The 20072-nt window shown below is 50.2% G+C and overlaps 2 long non-coding RNA genes across 2 annotated transcripts; one reads left to right on the plus strand and one right to left on the minus strand.

Annotated features, from left to right (window-relative positions):
* Positions 1-1579: 1579 nt before the first annotated feature.
* Positions 1580-16142, minus strand: LOC310881729. Its single transcript, XR_014572524.1, has 3 exons — positions 15938-16142; positions 11527-11741; positions 1580-5520 (listed from the first exon to the last, which is right to left on the minus strand). It is a non-coding gene; the product is annotated as an uncharacterized lncRNA (long non-coding RNA).
* Positions 16140-19768, plus strand: LOC310881730. Its single transcript, XR_014572525.1, has 3 exons — positions 16140-16833; positions 16914-16989; positions 17905-19768. It is a non-coding gene; the product is annotated as an uncharacterized lncRNA (long non-coding RNA).
* The last annotated feature ends 304 nt before the right edge of the window (positions 19769-20072 follow it).

The raw sequence follows: 20072 nt of genomic DNA on the forward strand, positions 1-20072 counted from the left end.
GCCCTCCAGCCCTCTGATCCCGCACATGCTCCGACAGAGATGAATACTCTTGCAGCTCACCCAGCAGCTCAGCCACTGTATTATTAGGTTTCTTCAAAACCCCTGAATGTCCCATCTAGACCTGGTGACTTAATATTTTTTAAATTACCTATTTGCGCCAGTGCCTCTTCATTTGATACCTTAATCCTTAATAGCAACTCACCTTTATTACCAGAAAAGAGCAAGTCAAGAGCAGATTTCTCCCAACATCCCCTGAGGTGAGAACTTATGAAATGAAATCATTTCGCTTCTCAGCTGTGTCCTCATCTTCCTTAATTGTTCCTTTTAACTCCTGGGGAGCCAGCAGACCTGTCTCATTCCTTTGCAGGCTTTCCTGTTCCTGGCAGACTTGAATCATCTATTGTTTGTTTTCTTGCCTTCTAAGTCTTGCTATTTCTTGCAGGCTTCCTGTTTCCCCTCTCTCATGCTTATATTTTTCTGCCCCTGTTTACTGACCTCACGAAGGTTGGGTTTCCATTTTCTGAAGGGCCATTGTGTGGCCCAAACACCTTCCTGAACCCTGCCATTTACCTGCCTTGGCTCCTGCCATCCTCCCGAGCCTGCTGCTCAGACCTACACAGGCAGTTTGAGCCCCGTCGGTGTTGTCAGGTCTCAGAATAGCTAAACATATGCTGAAATCTCATTAATGACAATTAAAGTTGAGCATGTGGTTAAGTACCTTGCAGAAGGTAGCTATTTTGCTATGTCACTCCTTAAAGAGCATCCATGCCAAATTTCAGAATTTTAATCTCTTTACTTTTGACTCTCGGTGCTGTCGGCCGGCTTGCTCATTTTGTTGAAATCTCTCAGTCTAAAGGTTAGCATCACTGTGATAGGATTTGATCCTCTTCTTTCTCAAGGATGATGATCATAATTACATTCCTAACAAGTGAATTAAATTACAGCACGATTTCTCTAACAATGAGCACTCTCCTCGCAACGGGCTGGAAGTGGAGCTGAGCTGATCGTGCGCATGAGCCTGCTCCACGTTTCAGAATGAGTGAGTTTTCTAAATTCTATTCCATGCATTATTGGGACTTTAAAAATTATGTCTTATTCATCTATTGATGACAGTGGCCTCTTGGGTGTAAATTGAAGTAATTACGAAGGATCATGCAAATTAATCAATTATTTTCAGATTATTACATTCAAGCAGTAGTCTTGCTCTTCGATTTAGTTAAACTCTGCCTCTGAGTCAATTTTCAAACCTACAAATTAAGCTATTTATTAGCTAAGAAGATCTGGGGAAAAAAAAAAAAAGTTACACTCATGAATTGAATGGCAGAAGGGGTCATTTTAAAAAGGCTTCAGCACACCCACCGCAATATTGAAGAACTCATGGAAGTGCCAGTCCTGACCCCAGTGTGAGTGGGATGCTTGGGATCATGTAACGCCTGGCAGTGCAACCACTGAAGCTGCAATGGCTCGAGACGAGCCCCAGTGCTGCTGGGCAATGAGGGACAGAGAGGATGCTGCGCAGGGGGAGCACCCACAGTTCCTGCAAGCCTTGGGTGAGAACTGGAGGAGCCAGGCCAGGGGCTTCCTTTGCTGAAAGCCCGTGGAGATGGTGGCACTGGGCTGGGGACAGTGCCCCTCAAGTGTCACAGCCGCTCCCAGCCCCAGCTCCTGCCTTCCCCCCTGTGGTTTTAATCCCTGCGTTTGAAACGGTCCATCCCTAATGGATTACCACAGCTCTCCCGGACTAGCCCAATTAATGCAAATACCGATGAGAGCCACCAGGAAATAAATCGGGAATTAGGAGGCAAGCCGAGGGGCTCCTCACCCACGCCCAGCACATGCTCCTGTCCTCCACCCACCACTCAGGCAGAGGGGTTGTAGGGTGGCTGAAGGCTTTTGAGTTTTAATTTAAGTGATTCTAAACCAGCTTTGGGTTTATAGCTAATAAGACATTAGTATGCTAATTAAATTATCCATGGAGTGGTATAAAGAGGCCTTCCTGAAGTTTAATGGCTGTGTAAAAGGTAACTCTACTTGCAATGTAATTAATTCATGGAACAATAAATGTATAATTAGATTCTTATTAATATCGGAGAGGCTTTTCCTGCATCAAGAATGTGGCGGGGGGACTGGTCATTTTTGCTTTCGACGTGGAAGAAAGGAAGCAGCAGCTCCTGGCCACAGAGCGCCTCCGTCCTCGCCAGCCTCCCAGCGTCAAGCCTTCCCCAGCCCAGCCACGAGAGCCAGGCGCGGGCTGGCCTCCTGCACAAAGCTCCCAACGCCCACAGGCTTCCTCATGGCATCAAATGGGGCAAAACGACACAGAAAGCTTCATTTTGAAGTGCAGCACATGAGCAGTAGGACAGGAGGGCCTGCTTTCCAGGCCCTTGCTGGGCTCCTGTAGAAATATCTCCAGGGAAGTTTGTGTATTCCAGCGAGGCCAGCATCCTGCAGAGCCTTTGCTCAGCTTCCCGCTGGCGTCCCACTGCTGAGCAGCCAAGGCTGTTTGCCCCTTGCCTCTGCACATGGACTGGCCCCTGGATGCTGCAGAGTTAGCAAATCGGTCTTTTCTTCCATTACTGAGGAACACAGGGCCCCTTGTTCTGCTCTCTCCCACCACAGTCTATCAGAGGGACGGTCGTTAGCAGTTAATTGCCTTGGTAGCTTGTTCATCACAGCTTCTTACCAGCCCCGTGACACAAAAGCTGAAAGTCACCCCCGCAGGTGGCCTCACAGCTCAGTGCCCCAGAAAGCGGAAAGCCCAAGCTCCTTCCAGCCCCACTCCTCCCTCGTGCCTCTCCGCATGCTCGGGCAGACAGCACTGGCACAGGTAATGGGCAAAGTGGTGTGTCCTTCTAGCCAGGTGACAGCACCTGATCGCACGGCCAAAGCAGTGTCCAAGGCAGCACGGGGGAGGAGGACAGCAGGACATCCGCCTGTCCTTCAATTCACAGCCTGCAACCTGTTCCCCGCTCAGCAAACCCAAACAGGACACAGCACCCAGACAGGCACCCGACATGCCTGTTGTCAGTGATCGCACCAACCTCTGCAAAGTCCTGCCTGGAAAATAGTATGGACTGCAGGGGACAAAGTGCAGTCACAGGAAACAAATTTGGCTCCCATGCCGTCAGCATCCCAGCACAAGTCCAAGGCTTATCTAGGAAGGGCTTGGATAAATGCACAGCATGCTGACTGATCTCTGTGCACCAAAGAGGGGCTCTCACACCATAGGAAGGATTGGAGCAGGGGGATCTGTCCACGTCTGCTCAACACTGCCCCAGGACCTTGCAGAAGTGCTGGTGTGGGACAAATTCTTGCCCTGATGCTCTTTGGGGTCACAATGGCAAGATCAGTTCCTGGCAGCTAGGAAAACCTTTTTTTTTTTTTTTTTGTCTTAATTTTTCTGTCCCTACAGATGAGTTATCCTAGTAAGATGCAGACATATTTCTTGCTTTCAGACTTCCTCTTTTACTTATTTTTATGGACTATCCCACACAAATTCTATCCAGATGTTTTTTTGTTTAAAATCACCACTATTACACCCCCCCAGCAAATCATTCCCCCATCTCAGACCTGGGAGGGGAAGCAGCATTCATTTCCTTTCAATGTCTGCACACATAAAAGACTTCCCAGCTCCGGTCCAGCCCTGGCTGACGCAGTGAGCTGCAGAAATGTGCACTCAGACGTGGGGACGTGCAAGAAGATCAGCCTGGGGACGGCAGTGGGGGAGCAACTTGCAGGCAGGATGCAGTGTGGTGGGAGAGGGGGATGCTTTCCTCCCGAAGCTGTTCCTTTGCCCCTTGAAGCCAAGGGGTGGCACCTCGGTGTTGTCTATAACCATTTTTATCAGGGCTGCCCGAATCAGCACTACATTAATTCCTGTAATTCTGGGGTTGGTTTGTTGCACTGGATTCTCACCCACCATCACTCTGAGGAGCTGGGTTTGGTAACTGCCCCCACACCTTTCTGAGGTCGCTTTCACCTGGCTGAGCCCATCTCCTCCAGAAGCACAAGAAAGCTTTCATACGGTGCCATGTCAAGTGCTGTGCTGAAATTCAGCTAGTTGAAATCTACTGCATTTTCCTTCCATTAAAAAAAAAAAAAAAAAAAAAACAACAGTTATCTTCCTAAAAGGAGACAGCAGGTTTATCTCACTTGATCTCTTTTTTTTTTTTTTTTTGGCAAAGCCACATTAAATTTTATTCCATTTCATATTTACCTCCATGTACCTTCCCTTCCTTTCTGTTATTGTGTCCTTTGCCCTAAACCTTACATAGTATTTTAGGCCAGCACAGGTGCAAGCAGGTTGAATTTTTCTTCCTTCTAAGCAGTGAGACATTTGTTCTTCAGTCAGGTGCCACTAATTAGATTATAGCAGATTTATTATAAATACTTCCCTCCTCACCCACACACCTGTGACCCCTTTCTCACCATCACTGCTTCTTCACAGAGCTTCTGTGTCCTTGCACAGACTGCAAAGGGAAACCTCAAACACCCTCAGGGCTCCCAGCCCTCTGTAACTAACTTTAAAGGCAGGCTACCAGGGTCTCTTTTTCCATGTTTTGTTGTGATTTTCCTGCCTGCTGGCTTGGCTGCGTCTCCAGGTGCGATGCTGGTCCCTGTCTGCATGGCACACTCAAGATTGTCACCGTGTTTCATAGCAGACACTGTGAGCTGGACTCTGATTTTGAAGAGACTTTCTTCTTCGCTCCTGCAGGGAAATTAATTTTTCTCTTAAATGTGCTGATGTGTGGATAATTTGCCTGTGGACCCAGCAGATTTGCAGTCAGCAGGCCGCCCCGGTCAGTGCCAGAGAGCAGAGTGTCACGCCAGACAATGTCTAACGTCTTCTGAGTGATGGGACTTTGGTCTTGGAAAGGCACCTGGTGCCATCAATCCTGCCTGAGCTCCTTCAGAGACAGTCCGTGGGAAGCTGGGAGCTGCCAGCAGACCCTGGGAGCTCTCCTCTCCACCACCCAGGTCTGGTCCTGGAGTGCCCGGCCCCACAGCAAAGGGCTTCTTGCCCTCCAGCCTGACTCCCTGCCCGTGGCCAGCCCGCAGCAGCAGCCCATGCACAGCTCCTGCAGGACACAATATGGGCCTGAATTTCAGCTCAGAGAGGGACAGCTGTGCTGGCCCCCGTAGGATGAAGTCCCTGGGGAGATTGACTGCAAGTGACAGCTCTGCAGATATCCTCGCCAAAGCAAACCAGCATGTAGAGGTCCTCCGGAAAGAGCAGCTGACTCGGTCAGGAAGCCAGCTCAGCAAAGCCCTCGATGCTGCTGTTTTTGGAGTATGCAAAGTGCCTCTTTGCCTCTGTCTCTACAGATTTCCACTTACCCAGATGTTTTTTGTCTCTAGCGTCATCACATCTTGTAGATGTTGCTTCCGACATCTCTGGAAGGTGACTCTCCCAGGCATATTGGGGTTTCCGTGTTCACAAGGAGCTACTTCACCCAAGAAAAACTGGTAGAGCTGCAGGCCCAGCCAAGACCACCCATTCCTCCACTTGGAAACAGCAAGCTAAGAAAAGTGGAGAAACAGAAGCATGAATATAATGAGGTTACAAATTACTCCCTGATTTTCCAGCCCTTTCACCACTGCTGCTCTTGCTCAACCTGAGCCCCTCTGGGAAACTGAACATTTGCCTAAATACTAGGTCCCCAGCTTGGCAGCGTGGAGGAACGCCGAGCCATGCGTCTGCTCACGTTTGCATTTGGGCTGCACTTAACTTCTGATCACAGGCATGACTTCCAGCTAGCCTGAGGAGAAGCGTTTGTTACATGATCTTCAATTAGGAGATGTTAATTGGCAGGTTACCTCCTGACTCCTGCCCTTGGGGTACCCAGACATTGACAGCCCCGGCAGGCTGCTCTGAGGGTGCAGACAAAGTCACAGGGTGAATTAGAAGGGGGTGGAAGAGACCCACCATGCCAGAGGGTCGTTACTATAGAGAAGGATCTAAATAAAGGCAGAGGAAGCTACAGGAATGTGGGATGGGACCATATCCCACTGTCACCAGCTGAAGGGAAAGGCGTGATGATAGAGCAGCCCTGGCCAACAGCCATCTGAAATGAGGACCAGCACAGATACCTACATAGACAGCCTTTTGTTATCCAGGTACACTTCTCTTGGTGAAGGCCTTAGAGCACACCACGGTGTATTTGGGGTTGCTTTGTGCTCCTGACCTTCAGAACTTGCCAACTTGAAGTTGGGAGATGCCCCTAAGAGAGTGACTTGGAGCAGAAAGAAGTCACAAGGATAGGTGGAAGTTATGGAGGAAGTAGCTGGAAGCCAAAGTGGATGAGATCTTCCCCCTGGGCCTGCTCGACGTCTTCTGAGGGAGGAACAAGCAGCATTCAGAGCACCGTGACTATAGCAAACCCCTGTCTCTGGGCTTCAGTGAAGCCCCCCAAAATGGTCTGGGGCTAGCAGAGTTTCCAAGGTCAGTAGCAACAGCACTAATCTCAATTGCTGGTTTTCACACTCTGGGCTTTAGATTCATGCAAATCCATGTGCTACAAGCACAGAAACCCAGGCAGCAAGTTCAGATTCAATACCAGGAAACTACAACACCATATTCAGTAGATATTTGTTAAATTTCCACCAAGTACAGAAGACTGGAAGACATCGAACAGTGTGATAATTCAGTGACAGATTGGGAACATGGCACTTTTACTGGAGAGATGTGTAATACTGATGGAGGACACCGAAACACTACAAGCCATATGTGGAAATACTCATGTTTTATTACCAAAAGGTGGGAATCCTCTATTTTTGGGCTTACTTTTAGCTATCAGTAGGATAAAAAAAAAGGATGGTGCATAGGCAATGAGAAAGGATTGTCTTTGGACAATCTTAAGAGACAAATTTGTCTCTTAAGAGCTGGGATCGACTCCATCAACAACAGGGTGTCCCTGCTTGACGTGATGAACAATGAAGGGAATTTCAAGAACAAGGTAATACAGAACCTGCCAGGGAAAGAGAGGTTTTTTTTTCCCCCAGTAATTGGACAAAAAAAGTTTGTTCTGCTACAAGACCTCATAGCACCAGTCAAAGCAGGTGAAACTGAGTTTGATGTTCTCATTAAGGAGTTGAGATATTTTTGTTCACCCGAGAAAAATGTCTTTTCTAATAGATTTTGAGAGTCTGCATGGGGTGAAAAGTTGTGTGAATAAAGAGCCAGCTGAAAGGTTTCCCTTTCAAGCTCTGGTGTGCTCATGCCCCTCTCCAGGTCGCTTGGCACCAGGGGCATGCAGGTAGGCAGCCCACAGAGGAGGAAGCCCCAGAGCACAGAACTGTAAAGCAGCAATGCAAACAGCAGCACGCATTTCTGGGTGGTGGCTACTTGCAGATCTACAGCACTGTCACAGAGCTGTCACAGGAAAACGCTTTGAATAGACAGGCTGCCTCTCCAGGAAAGATCAGCTTTGATCCTGTTGGGGGAATCAAGCAGCTATTGCGAAGATGCAAATTTATGAAATTACTACACCTGGCATGTTCACACGTAGGGAGTATATTAAGAAATCACAACATCTAAGAGCACTCCCAGCAGTGGGGAACCCGACCAAATTGTTACTGTGTGCTCCCTTCCTCAGAATCAGCAAGATCTGAGGGTTTTGCCAGGCTCCCAGCACGGAGAGACCACGACAACACAGAGATATTCTTTGCAGCAGGCCTCCCTAGGCCTCTCCTGTACACTCCCCCCTTCCAAGGGATTGCTGACCTCAAAAGCTGGGTTTTATTTAAATATCAAGGGGAAGGCTTTGCCTTGTAAGCAGAGAGCCCCTGAAGACAGAGCCTGATGGCAGGGATAGAAGAAAGCATTCTGCTCAGCTCTGCCCTTGCCCACCCTGTCCTCAGAGATGGGTCCTTCTGTCCTGGGTTGCTCACAGCCAACACAGGGGCGTTGGGTTCCCATCCCAACCCCTGAGAGAGCCCCTTCTCCCTGCAGACCCCAGCATCTGCAGGTTTGGGGCTTCCTGGGGACCCCCACACCCGTGTGCACCCACCACAGAGGTGACCACCACCTCCCTTGGGCACAACAGGTTGTCTTCTGCCGGGTCCTCCTGGGACATCCCAACACACAGACGTGCTGGGACCCCAACAAGCTTCCCTAAATCATGGTTAGAAGATGTAACTGGGAAGCGAGCCACGGAGGGACGCTGGCACCAGTCAGAAGAGCAGCTAGGAAACAGCAGGCATGAAATGTCTGGATCCTGTGATATGTCTCGTACCTCATGTTCTCTTCTGAAGGGAAAAATCTCTGCAGAAGGAGGAAACAGTTTTCCACTGACTACCTTAACCCAGCCAGCATATGATGTGGCTGGCTTGGAGCCTCTTTCAGATAGGGAATTAATCTGTCCAATGGGTTTAGGGATGTCCCCCAGCATCTGAGCCACCCAAAAGCTCCACACACACCCCAAATGGGGGCAATCATAGCTGTACTGGAGCTGCTCCAAGCCTCCCCAAAAGCCAGAGCCCTTGGGGAGAGCAAGAAGCAGCAGGCAGAGGGCAAACCCCTTCCTTGCCCCTCCACAGGCATCTTCCTGGGGGGCAATAGGTTGAGACCAACTGTTCCCAAGACAGATGGGTGGGGATGGGCTTCTCCAGGGAGGTGACCCCATGGCAGAGCCTCTTGGCCCTGGGTCTTGCTCCACGCAGCTCCCAGGCTGACCCAGCAGCTCCCCGGCACCCGCCCTGGCCCTGATCCCAGCTGAACCTTTTCGGAGGCAGCATCCTGCTACCAGCATGCATTAACACCCGTGCCTCCAGGAGGCATGGTGGGATTGATTAAGCTGTTGCCCTGCAGAAAGCAGTGCAGACCTGTCCTAACCTGGCACCATCTCCCCAGGAATAGACTCTGCCAGTATTTTGCAAGCAGAGTGAGCATGCTGGGAAGCGCTCGCTGCTGAACCCAGGCTGATTTTATCCGACCTTGGAACAAGGTCAGCCTATGTTGCCCCTGCACAGAGCTATGAAAGGCAAATCCATGGTGTTCAGCAAATCTCTTCGTCTAACGGGCTCATTTCTTCTCAAGAATTCATTTCGGAGGGATTCAGTGGCATTGACAGAGGTGGCACTGGTAATTTCGCTGCTCATATTCAGGATGTAGCACTTCATCCTTCACCCTACAAGTGGGTTAGCCTGTGAATTGCTCTGTGCTTCAAGTTGCAGAGCCTGAATTATTTTGGCTGCGGGACACAGGCTGCTCACCAGAGCTCAGCTAGCTTTGAGATCGCATCAGGGCTCACCAGTGGCACCAGAGCTTATAACTCCAGCACCAGCTTCAAGCTACGGTGGCTGCAAATGACAAAATCCTCAGAAAGCTTCATGTGGGTGCTGGAGCTCCTGACATAAGCTCTGAAGGAAGCCGAGGCCTCTTCCAACACAGCACAGCAGATGCACAGCGTGTCCTTGTTAAAGAAGGGGGGAAAGGAGACAAAATGCTGCTGCTTGTTTTCACTGCACATCCCCACGCAGGGCCACCCGAGGTCCTGCTTGAAGCACAAGTCCCTCATACGTTGGGTCTCACAGGGCTTGGGCAGATACGTGCATCAATCATGGCGCAAATTCCTGGGGACCAACCTTGGTTGCTTCGGGCTCCAAGCTGGCCGAGACCTGTCCTCAGCTCTTCACCTGCTGGAGACCCCACTGGGCTTGGCCGGAGGGCCCAGGGACCTCAGGGTATATAGCTGGGGTTAGCAGCACTCTTTGGAACCCCCAGACATGCTGCCCTGGGAGAACTGGGTCTCCCACAGGAACCTCTGGGCAGAAAATAGGAAACCTGTGGGGCAGCATCTCTTCTGGACCACCCATCTGTCCGATCCGTGCTTGCCACTTGTTTCTGCCATGCTCTTATTGCTGCTGATCCCTTTCTATCTACATCGGTTTACATGGGTTTGGAGTCTTGTAATCCCTCTCACCATATCTGCCCTCTGCTCTGTCCCCAGCCAGGCTGCCGTGTTTTGGAGGTGTTGGCACAGCATCCCTCTGCTCGGTGCCTGCACCCAGCTCCTGCATTGCTCTGTCACCTGCTGTCCCAGTCTGCTCGGCACAGATCATGACCTAGAGGGGCCGGTCATGAGAAGCCCCTTGGGATCCCATTTATTTCTGCAGCAAGACTTGAACTATGATTGCTGTTAACTCCAGCAGGCCAAGGATCCGTGTAACGGCAGGCTAACACGTGTGGCGCAGCCTCGGGAGGGCAGCCGCTTCCACAAGCACATTACGGCATGCTAAGCCCTCACTACCTATGCGGCTCATCCCAGGAGGGCTGCTGGAAACGGATTTCACAATTACAGGAGCAGAAGAGGGAGCTGAGGTCTCCCAAAACACTGGCTGGTGCTTCTGCTACAATGAGCTGACAGGCAGCACACCTCTCTTCCATAGCCCTTTACCCCATGTAAATAAATCCACTCCTCCAGCCCTGCAGAAAAGTTGAGGCCCCAGCTCCACACACATCGCCCTGTCTCACCCCGACTGAGGACTCATCCACCCCTGGTGAAATGGGGCCACACCAGGGAATGTGACTGATCCCATACACCGTACCTGCAAGGTCAGAGCTGCCAAGCACCCCGGGGCCACCCCCTCCTTCACCAAGACACACACAGGGAGTCTTCCTCTGGTCCTTTGGAAGGACAGGGTGTGAGGGACATGTCATAGCAGTGGGGACACTGAGTCCCAGGAGGACGAGCTCAGGTGGACCAGCTCAGAGACACTTCAGAGGAGTGCTCTGCTCACGGCATGAGTTCAGTGGAAATCAGAAGGCAATAGTAGATTTCCACAGGGCTGATCTAACACATGAAAAACACAAGTCCTGAAAATAGATCAGGAGCAGGTCGGTCACTGGTCTTCACAGCCTGGGCAGCAAGAAGTTGGTGGCCTCTCCAAGTCCACATCAGGGTGACGGAGTTGGAGGCAGTGACTTTGACAGAGACCAAGTGAACAAACCCAGGGTGACCGTCATGCCATCAGATGGCTGTTTTGCTATAGGCTGTGTCCCTTGAGCCCTGGACATGTCCCTCAGCAAGGTGACGCTGTCACAAGGAGTGGGGTGGCCTGAGGAGCTGCACGCTGGGTCCCCACACGCCGTGCCAGGCTCCCATGCTCCCTGCCCCTTGCAGACGGGAGGCAGGAGCCTGAGGAAAGGCTGCTCCCCAACCACACCCCACCTCTTCGGGTGACCGCTGCACACAGCAGCCACAAGGATCGCCTAAAAATAGCAAAGCACATATGCGGTGAGGCATTTCCTCTTCTCCCCCTTCCTCCAGCCTCCTGCTTTGTCACCTCTGATGTCCCACTAACTCCCTCCAGCTCTTTCCTTTCCCAGCCTGCCCAGGACTGGGATGCACAAGTTTTCCCCTTGTTTTCCACCACCTTTCTCAAGGCCTCTTGGAGCCAGCACCAAACACATTACCTGAACAGTATCCTGCTTGGGATTCAGACAAGCAACAGGGCCCCTTCCTGCCCTACCAGACAATTCCTCAGGGTCTGCAACTCACAATAGCAGGGACTACAAACTCCTACCTGGTACACCGAGTGCTTTCTGCCCAAGGCTATTGCTCTCCAGGTGTTTCACTCCCATTGAATTCAGCTTTGGGGTTATTCTCCCACAAGAGAGAAACTGCATTCATCAGGGGCTGGTTTGCATTGTCGCTTCCTGCCCACAGCTCCAGTCCCTCCGGGTTCCTTTGTGTTTCACTTCTCACCGGAGCTTGCATCTCCTTCCAGCTAGGAGTTATCTGCAAATGCAATTAGTGTGCTGCTGGCTCCCCTCCTTCACATCACTTCTGCTCCACCTGTCGAATTTACCATCTCCCCCCTCCCCAGGACTCCTGACTCTCAGGAGACATCAGCCCTGTTGAGGGCTGCACCAGAGATGAGGAGGTCAGCCCAGAAACCAAGCCAAGACAATGATTTATTTCCAGTCTTCCTATTTTGGGCAGCTCCCTTTCTGAAAGCCATGCCTGCGGGTTGCCAGGCTGCAGACCGCCTGCCACTCGCCACTGGAGCGCGGCTGCTCAGCACCCACCTCCCCACTCCCCGGAACCCTCGCCTCAGCCCCTTCTCACCATCCCAGCTGAGATTTGCCCTCAGTTCCAAGCATTAATTTGAGATGGGGCAGGGGGCAGCAAGTTACTAGAAGTGGGAAAAGCGAGCAGGCAGCCAAGAGTTAAAATCCTACATTCCCAACAGGGCCCCTAGCATAGCGCGTGATAAGCAAGGCTGGAGCCTGGAAGAGTTTGTACCAGGATTTTCGGAGCAGCTATTATTTCCAAAAATACAAAGTCATTCCTTTGAAGAAGAAGGAAAAAAAAAAAAAGAAAAAGAAACAACCCGAGCGCTCTAATCTCCCTGCTGCAGAGTTTCACCTTCTGCTTTCTCAGTCCTTCTCCCAGCGCGCTGCCAGCACCGAGGAAGCCGGCAGGAGGGGGTGCGTGGTGCTGGCCCGCCCAGAGGGACATCACAGCAAGGGCTGGCTCCCTGTCCCAGCACCACAAAGCCCTCGACAGGAAAAGCCTCTCAAAGACGTGGTGCAAAACGCACCCAAAAGCGGCACCTTTTGTGCTGAGCCACCCTTCGATTCCCACGCTCTGGCCAGCTTCAGGGAGCTCTGCAAAGAGGATTCAAGCCATGTGCAAGCCCTTTGCACCAGCTCAGCCTCCCACGCAGCTCCTCTCTCAGCCTTTTATTTTTTAACACTTGGAGTTGATAAGGAGGGGCGAGGACTGACTCAGCACAGCCTGCGCGCACCCCCGTGCTGCAGCATCCCCGAGCGATGCAGGGCTGGGACCGCGGCTCCCCCGGGGCTGGTCCCCGCACCCGGCGGAGGAGAGAGGTTGGGGTGCCCCCAGCTCCAGTCCCAGCTTTGTCTCGGTGGTTACCCGGCCGTGGGCAGCCCCAAGCCCTTTCTCATAAGGACATCTAGTGGCACCACGACGGACAGCACGCTCCGCTCGGCTGCGGCTTGGGCACTCAGCCCCCTCTTCGCCCAGGAGCCCCCAACCTCTCCCATCAGCTCTCACTGCCCGCCCCGCATAGTTTGGGATAGGGGCACGGCTGGGGTGGGCAGAAAGCAGGATCCCACCACTGGTGCCGCACGAGCCCCGGGGGACATGGCTGGTCGCTGAGACGGGGACATCTCCAGGAGCAAAGTGTTCCCAGCGGGAGCCTGAGCTCCTGCAAGAAGGTGCACAGCCACAAGACAGAGCTTAGGAGGCTCCTGTCCCCTTGCAGAGATGCATGCACAAAAGCTGGAGATCCTTTGAGGGAAAAAAGTACAACCCATACAGCAGAAAGCATGGTGGGATGGTGTGGGGACAGTGACAAAGCAGAGGCAGCACATACCAGGGCAGCACAGGAGACTTCACCATGCCACAGGCCAGTCCAACCCTCTTCTGCATCCAACTCCTCTGCCACCAGAGAGCTGGAGGAAGGATGAGGGGAGAGGTGGGAAAGCCCTTATCCTGCACTCCCTAGGGAAAAGTAGCACAGCCCTACCTGGACAAGCACCTGGGCCATGGGTTTCAGCAGCAATGGCCTTGGATGCGCCAGCGTTAGGTGTGCAGGGAGCTGGGACCAGAGAGGTGACTGAGCAAAGCCCTGTTACCCCAAGCAGAGCTCATCCTCTAGATGGAATTGTAGTTTTTCCAGAAACACTCCACTGCAGAACATGTCCCAGTGGGCATAGGTGTTTAAGGGAAGGCAGGACCCACCTGCAGCCAGCCCCATGCAGTTAGGGAAAACATGTCCAGCTGTGGAAGGAGCACTGCTGTGCCCCAGGCACACATCTAACTCCATACAGCTATTTCCTAAGCAATCCTCTTCAGAGCATAATGACCATGGATAGCTTGGACTTGAAGAGCATTTCCATTACAGAAAGGGCATATCATCCTCTGCCTTTATTCAAATGAAAACAGTAATGAAATCACTACTGCCTAATACAGATGCACTTGGTTAGACATGTACTTGCTTTTTGTTTTGTTTTTTTGCTTTTCTGTTTCATGGTCAACATTTATGCATTGCTGTCAGAAAAATTGCTTTAATTTTCCATTCTGTTTCAAAACCCTTTGCTAAAAACAAAAAGTATTATCCACTGAAGAACTGTGAATTGACTCCATCTAATATCTTAGGAGCAGAGCTAACACCAAATGGCATTCACTTACATTTTTAATGTACCGATGAAGTCATAGAAATCACTAACTTAGAGGCTGGCTCATCAAATTTTTCTTGCTAAAGCATATCCCGTATCTGCTACTCTGACTCTATCTCCTCTAGAGAACCTAGCTGTCGCTTCTTTAATGGCTTTCATTGGCTAGTATGAACATTTTAAGGTTTAGCATGAGTGATGTGGATGAATGAATTTCTAGACTTCATTTGGCTTTTCATCTATAGTGTCAGAATGAGTCTGATCTGCTGGTGTTTGTTTTCCTCCTTTCACCGTCTCCTAACACTCAGATCTTACATATGTGTGTTTGATTTTAATGAGGTTACAGCCTACATGCAGCCTCCTGGACCAACGCTGCTGCCCTTCCCTAAGGACAACCTCTGTCAGGCTGCTACGATGTGCTAGAAGCAGCAGCAACCACCCCAGAACACAATTTCTAGAGATTTCTTGGTTGCATCCCCCAACACACCCCTCTACATACTCAGCAGTCATTCAGCACAGGTTTAAATCTGTTACACTAAATCTCTACTGCAGGCTCTGTAAATTATTCTGTACAACAGTGTGATCCCCTCCCCGGACAGCACTACAGTAAAACATTTGCTTGGCTAAATTGTTTGGGCAACCCTTGCTCTTGAGGAAATTTGTTGTTGTGCCTTGGGGGATGACTCACTGGAGGAAGGAGCTGTCTGAGAGCCCCTTGCTCCAGGAGGCAGCTGAGGATTTGCTCTGAGCAGAGCCTCTGGGGCTGGTGGGTGGACGAACAATTCAACTCAGGAGCTCTCATTCAACAAAATAATGAATTTGTCTCCAAACAGCTCTTCGTTTCACTCAAAATATTTCAATTTTCAACACTAAAATACAAGAAAAATGTTTGGATGAAAAGCTGCCACGCACCAGCAATACCCATCTCCAGCTATAACCGGCTCCTGCACGAGCTACCTCACATGCTGCCCACCTGCTGGCCTGGCAGGCGATGGCCCCCAGAGTCTGGCCATGCCAGTAAGTCCAGAGAAATGTTACGGACAAGAGTCAGGGCACCAGATTCACTCCAAGTTCCTTGCCTTTTCTCCCTGCCCTGAAATGCTCTGGTTTAGTGAGGTGTGGGGACAAGCAGCCATTTGGTGCTTGGTGGAGGAACACATCTCTGAACCCTCCAAGACCCTCGGCATGCTGTTGACACACACAGTTTTGAGAGCCCAGGTATATCACCTTGGGGTGATGCCTAAGTATTTCTAAGGTGGCCCTAATTATTTCTAATCAGCGATTTGGGTCACTAGGGATGCATGACATGGGCATTCTGCTTGCATTGGCAAGATCTTTTCTAGGCATCCCAAAAGCTCTTCTCATTTCTGCTGGTGCATTCACCACACGTGTCATGAGATTACTGCCATGAGCACAGACATCCTCACTTTTACAGCCAGCAGGCTTCTCCTTCTGATGGAGATTTCGATCTCTGGACATGTTATTCAGTGATACCAGCCATTACAGTGGGCTTTGCAGTCTAGCAGGAAGCACTGCACCCTGCATGTTCAGCACCTCACAGCACATGTTGAACACCACCAACCGTAAGAGATTCACTTCCAACCACAAGAGGAATAGCGCTGCTGTGTGCAGGCATACCTGCACAACTACACGACCTGCTCTCAGAAAATGTGCTTTCCTACTCAGTCTTGCTTACCAGGGTGTACCTACTCTCAGGGAGCAGCAAGGGACATCTTGGGAAGGGTGCACAGGATCTGAGGGTGACCCCAGCAGGAGCAACATCCTCACCAGCAGGAGCAGTCCTACAGCACCTGGACACAGCAAGCAGAGCCAGGTTCTGGTAACAGGGTCCACCAGCTGTCCCAGTCATAGCCAAAAATGAACTAAGTCCAGGGTCCAGTCAGGAGCAGCAGGAGCCAGGAAGGACTGAGGTCCAGCAAAGGTCCAAGGCCCCTCCAGGAGGCAGGGCCAGAAGACCTGTAGATGGGCTCACCATCAACACAGCTCAGGAAAGGAAGAAAAATCTGAGGCTAGTCTTAAATAGGTGGGGATGTGGGCCCAGGTGAGGCTGGTTGGGGCCATTGAGGTCTGTCAGGGGTCTGCCACCTACCAAAACTAATGGTTCCTTGTGACTTCATTGCCAATGCAATTGGAGCTCTTCTGAGACTCTTTTTTTCTTAAGAGCTTTCTTCCAATGATGAACTTCTGGAGCAACTTCAGGTTGAAGATGCACCTTTGGCAGCTCGAGACAGTAACATGCTGAGTCCAGTGACAGAGTCAGAGGAGAAGTCCAACAACCTTGATGCCAAAACCACCAGTATCTCAAACCAGGACACGTACTCTGGCAACTCAAGGAAAGTACTGGTAAAAGCCTGTGAGATGCACACCCAGCTGCAAGCGGAAACCCACGAGCACCCCTGAGTGTCACCAGGGAAGGAAGCCCCCATCCTCCGGTGCAGGGCTGCCAGGATGGGAAGGACATGTGCCCCGAGGTCCAGGCACATCCCTACCATGAGGCCAGGTAACTGGTCCGGTCCTGAGCAAGCAGAGCAGTGCACATAGACACAGTGGAAGGTATTTCCCTCTCTTCTACATGGATGAGTGCTGTTGAGCCTATATCTTGTGTATAGATGAGAGCAAAGCTCTTCGACGATCATCTAAAGAAGGATTCAGTACATCCCTAGGTGAGCAGTTTCCGAAGTTAATTACCTTCCCTGTTAAATATTTGTGTCTTAATTCCAATTTGATTTTTTTCTGACTTCAGCTCCACCTGTCAGCCACTGAGTCTTGCCTTTGTCTGCTGGATGAAAGGACTCTCTGCTATCAGAAATCTCCTCCCTGTAAGTACTTAGACACCACGATCAAGTCACCTCTCAACTTGTTCTCTGATGAGCTAAATAGGTTGAACTCCTTAAGCCTATCATCACACAGCAGGTTTTTCAGACCTTTTTTCATTCTTGCAGCTCTTCTCTGAGCTCTCTCTAATTTTTTTTAATCCACAGTGAAAGTGTGGATGCCACAATTTGATGCAGTATTCAGTAATGCTCTCCCTACATTTTAGATCCCTTTTCCATCCTAAGAGCCCCTCAAAATACATAACTGTCACATGCATCCACATTAATTATAAATTGGACTTGTGTCCTGCTGATCTGGCTTCCTAGGCCCCCTACTGCACCACTGGTTTTGCTGAAACACTCCCCAAATCCCCCCATACAGAGGATATTTTTGCTGCGAGGACTGCAGCACCGTGCTTTGTGTTCCTAAAAGGCACACGGTTTGTTTTCATCCCACCTACCAAACCAGCTCAAAACTTAATTTATTTGTTGGGCCACTGATTTGCTGCCACTGTTGTCGTTTCACATTTGGATGTAGATATAACCTGTGGATTAAAGGCTCTCCCACTGCACTGAGTTAGTCCTTGGCCTCCATGTGTATCCTCCCCAGCCCTGGTAAGTCCTTGGCTTGTACACGGAAATGTAAAGCCACTTGAAACCACAGCCGGCACCACCAGGGGCTTGCCAGGTGATGACGGAGATCCCCTTTACTGGGAAATGCAGCAGTTAAATCACTTCTCTCAGCACTGCTATTCACACCCAGTTAAATGAGAGGACATGGCTATCGCTGCTCCTGTGGCCCATTATGAGATCATGCAACCTCACACTTCAGCCCTAAACAGTGTCAAAAAAAAAAAAAAAAAAAAAAAAAGGAAAACAGGCAGTTTTTAAGACTTTTCCAGCTGCTTTCTTTCTCCTCAGCTCCCCTCCTGGCACAGCACTATCTAGGACACACAACCAGTGCATGAAATCACTCCTTCCGTCTCCCTTCCAAGGCCACCGTTGCTGGGCCAAATCAACGTGGAGGAGATGGCAGCTTTGCTGAAGGTAATTAGCGGGGCTGCCTTTGGTCCCGTCGTGCCACGTACTTGCATGCTCCGGCTCCAGGTGTCCCGGGGGACCAGGAGCGAGCAGTGGCTGTGGCAGGTCCGCCTGGGCTGGGGCGCCCGAGGACGAGCCGGGCTGGGAGGATGCACGACTAAAGAATTAACAGGAATACGTCATTAGATGGATTCCCAACAGGGATGGCAGAAAGTGTGCTCAGTTTGTGCATCTCGGTGACCCACTTCCAAACCTTCCTATTCCCTAAATGTAATCTCCTTCAATTTATAACCACTCTGCCTCTTCTCTGGCATTCAGAAGCCATTATCACTGTGTCTACGCCAAGCCCTCACAGCTGACTTTAGATGCCACTTCTTTTTACTGCAACAACAATAACCTGTGTACATGGCAGGTCAGCCAGCCAACCAGCTATGTTGCCTGCAGAAACGAGAGATTTAGCAGGGCAGCCATTTCCTGAAATGCAGCATGAAAAGAAAAAAAAAAAAAGAAAAAAAAAAAAAAAGAAAGAAAAAAGCACATCATTCTGGATCACTTGGATAACAAGAGTTATCTGAGATCCCAGGCCAACAAGTCCATTCCCTGCCAGTGATAAAGGCCTGGGAAATCCCATGGGGTGGATGGATAGACCTTCCACCAAAAGCGTGTACCAAGAGATAGAGATTTTGGTAGGAAATGTAGAGATTGGCATGAGTAGTGTTCGAAGAGGAGAGCTGGGATGTGGAGGGACCAGAGGGAATGGCAGAAGAGGGACACAGGGATGGCAGAGCCCCACGTGAGCAGATCACCGGGACCTCAGCACATCTCCGCACCCTTCACTGGGAAAAAAAAAAAAAAAAAGGCCAGATTAAAGGCAGGGCCAGGCAGGAGCTGTTGCAGAACAACAGCAGGAGAATAAAGACAAGGACTGAAGTTGTAGGATACCAGGTAGGCAGGCAAGAGGCAGGGAATAAATCGGCACTGACATCCAGTGACTCATAGAAGTGGCACAGGGTGGGCACACGGAAAGGTCAGCATCGCTGCCAGCACCTGGAGGGTACCAGAGGCTCACGCAGAACCCACACGTCCCGTCCTAGGAAGAAGCCAGAAGGCAGGAAGAGGATTTCACAGCCAGCAGCTCTCACGGCTCTTCTGTCACGGCAAGTACTGTGGATAGATTACGTGGCTGCGCACGTCCTGGCACTTGTGAATATGTGGGCATAAGAGAATGCCTGTGAGGGAAATCGGTTTCATTTTAAAATAAAATCTTCATCTCCTGTATGGACTTGTGCTGAGCTTCGCTACATTAGCTGAGCTTTGTTGCTACGATGTTGCGGCAGAGATGCTTTGGATTCCAGATGTTTTGAATTTTCTGTCTATTTGTAATAATAATGATAACAATCATACAGAACAAAATAATTCTTCCTTTTTTTTTTTTTTTTACACAAATTGAAGTGTTTCCCAAATGTTTTGTGAATGTATTGTAGTTATCATTATGTACACTGAAGGAGCGGATACATACTGTCCTGGCTTATTCCTGCGGGGCACCCACTCCTCTGGAAAATTATCTTCCCTGTCTAAGAGAGTTTCCAATTGCAAAAATGATGATGGCACTGATGATTATGATGACTATTTCTCCCAGGAAAAAGAAATATGATATAAAAACATGCTGAAGTACAGTCAGATCTGAGAGTGCGTTTCAGTAATAATTTAAATTAAAAATATTAAGGACATACATTGTCATTACCCAAACACTCACATATTGCAGCCGTACCATGCAATAATCAATTCCAACATTCAACTGAAATAGAATTAATCGATTATTTATTCTCTGGCTGCAGATTAAGATACAATTGTTTTAACAGATGTGCCAGCTCCTTTGAGATTTGGGCTTGTGGTGGTCCTTTACCCTTGAAGCACCAGGAGCTGGCCAGCCAGCACGTACCGGGTAGGGTTTCTAGATGCTCCCATGAGTGGGGCAGAGCCAGGCGGTCACTGCAAGACCTCACCAGCTCAAACCATTTGTCTTCCCTACCTGAGACCCTCTCCAA

Source organism: Anser anser, assembly GCF_964211835.1.
Source record: "Anser anser genome assembly, chromosome: 14".
Classification (NCBI taxonomy): Eukaryota; Metazoa; Chordata; class Aves; order Anseriformes; family Anatidae; genus Anser; species Anser anser.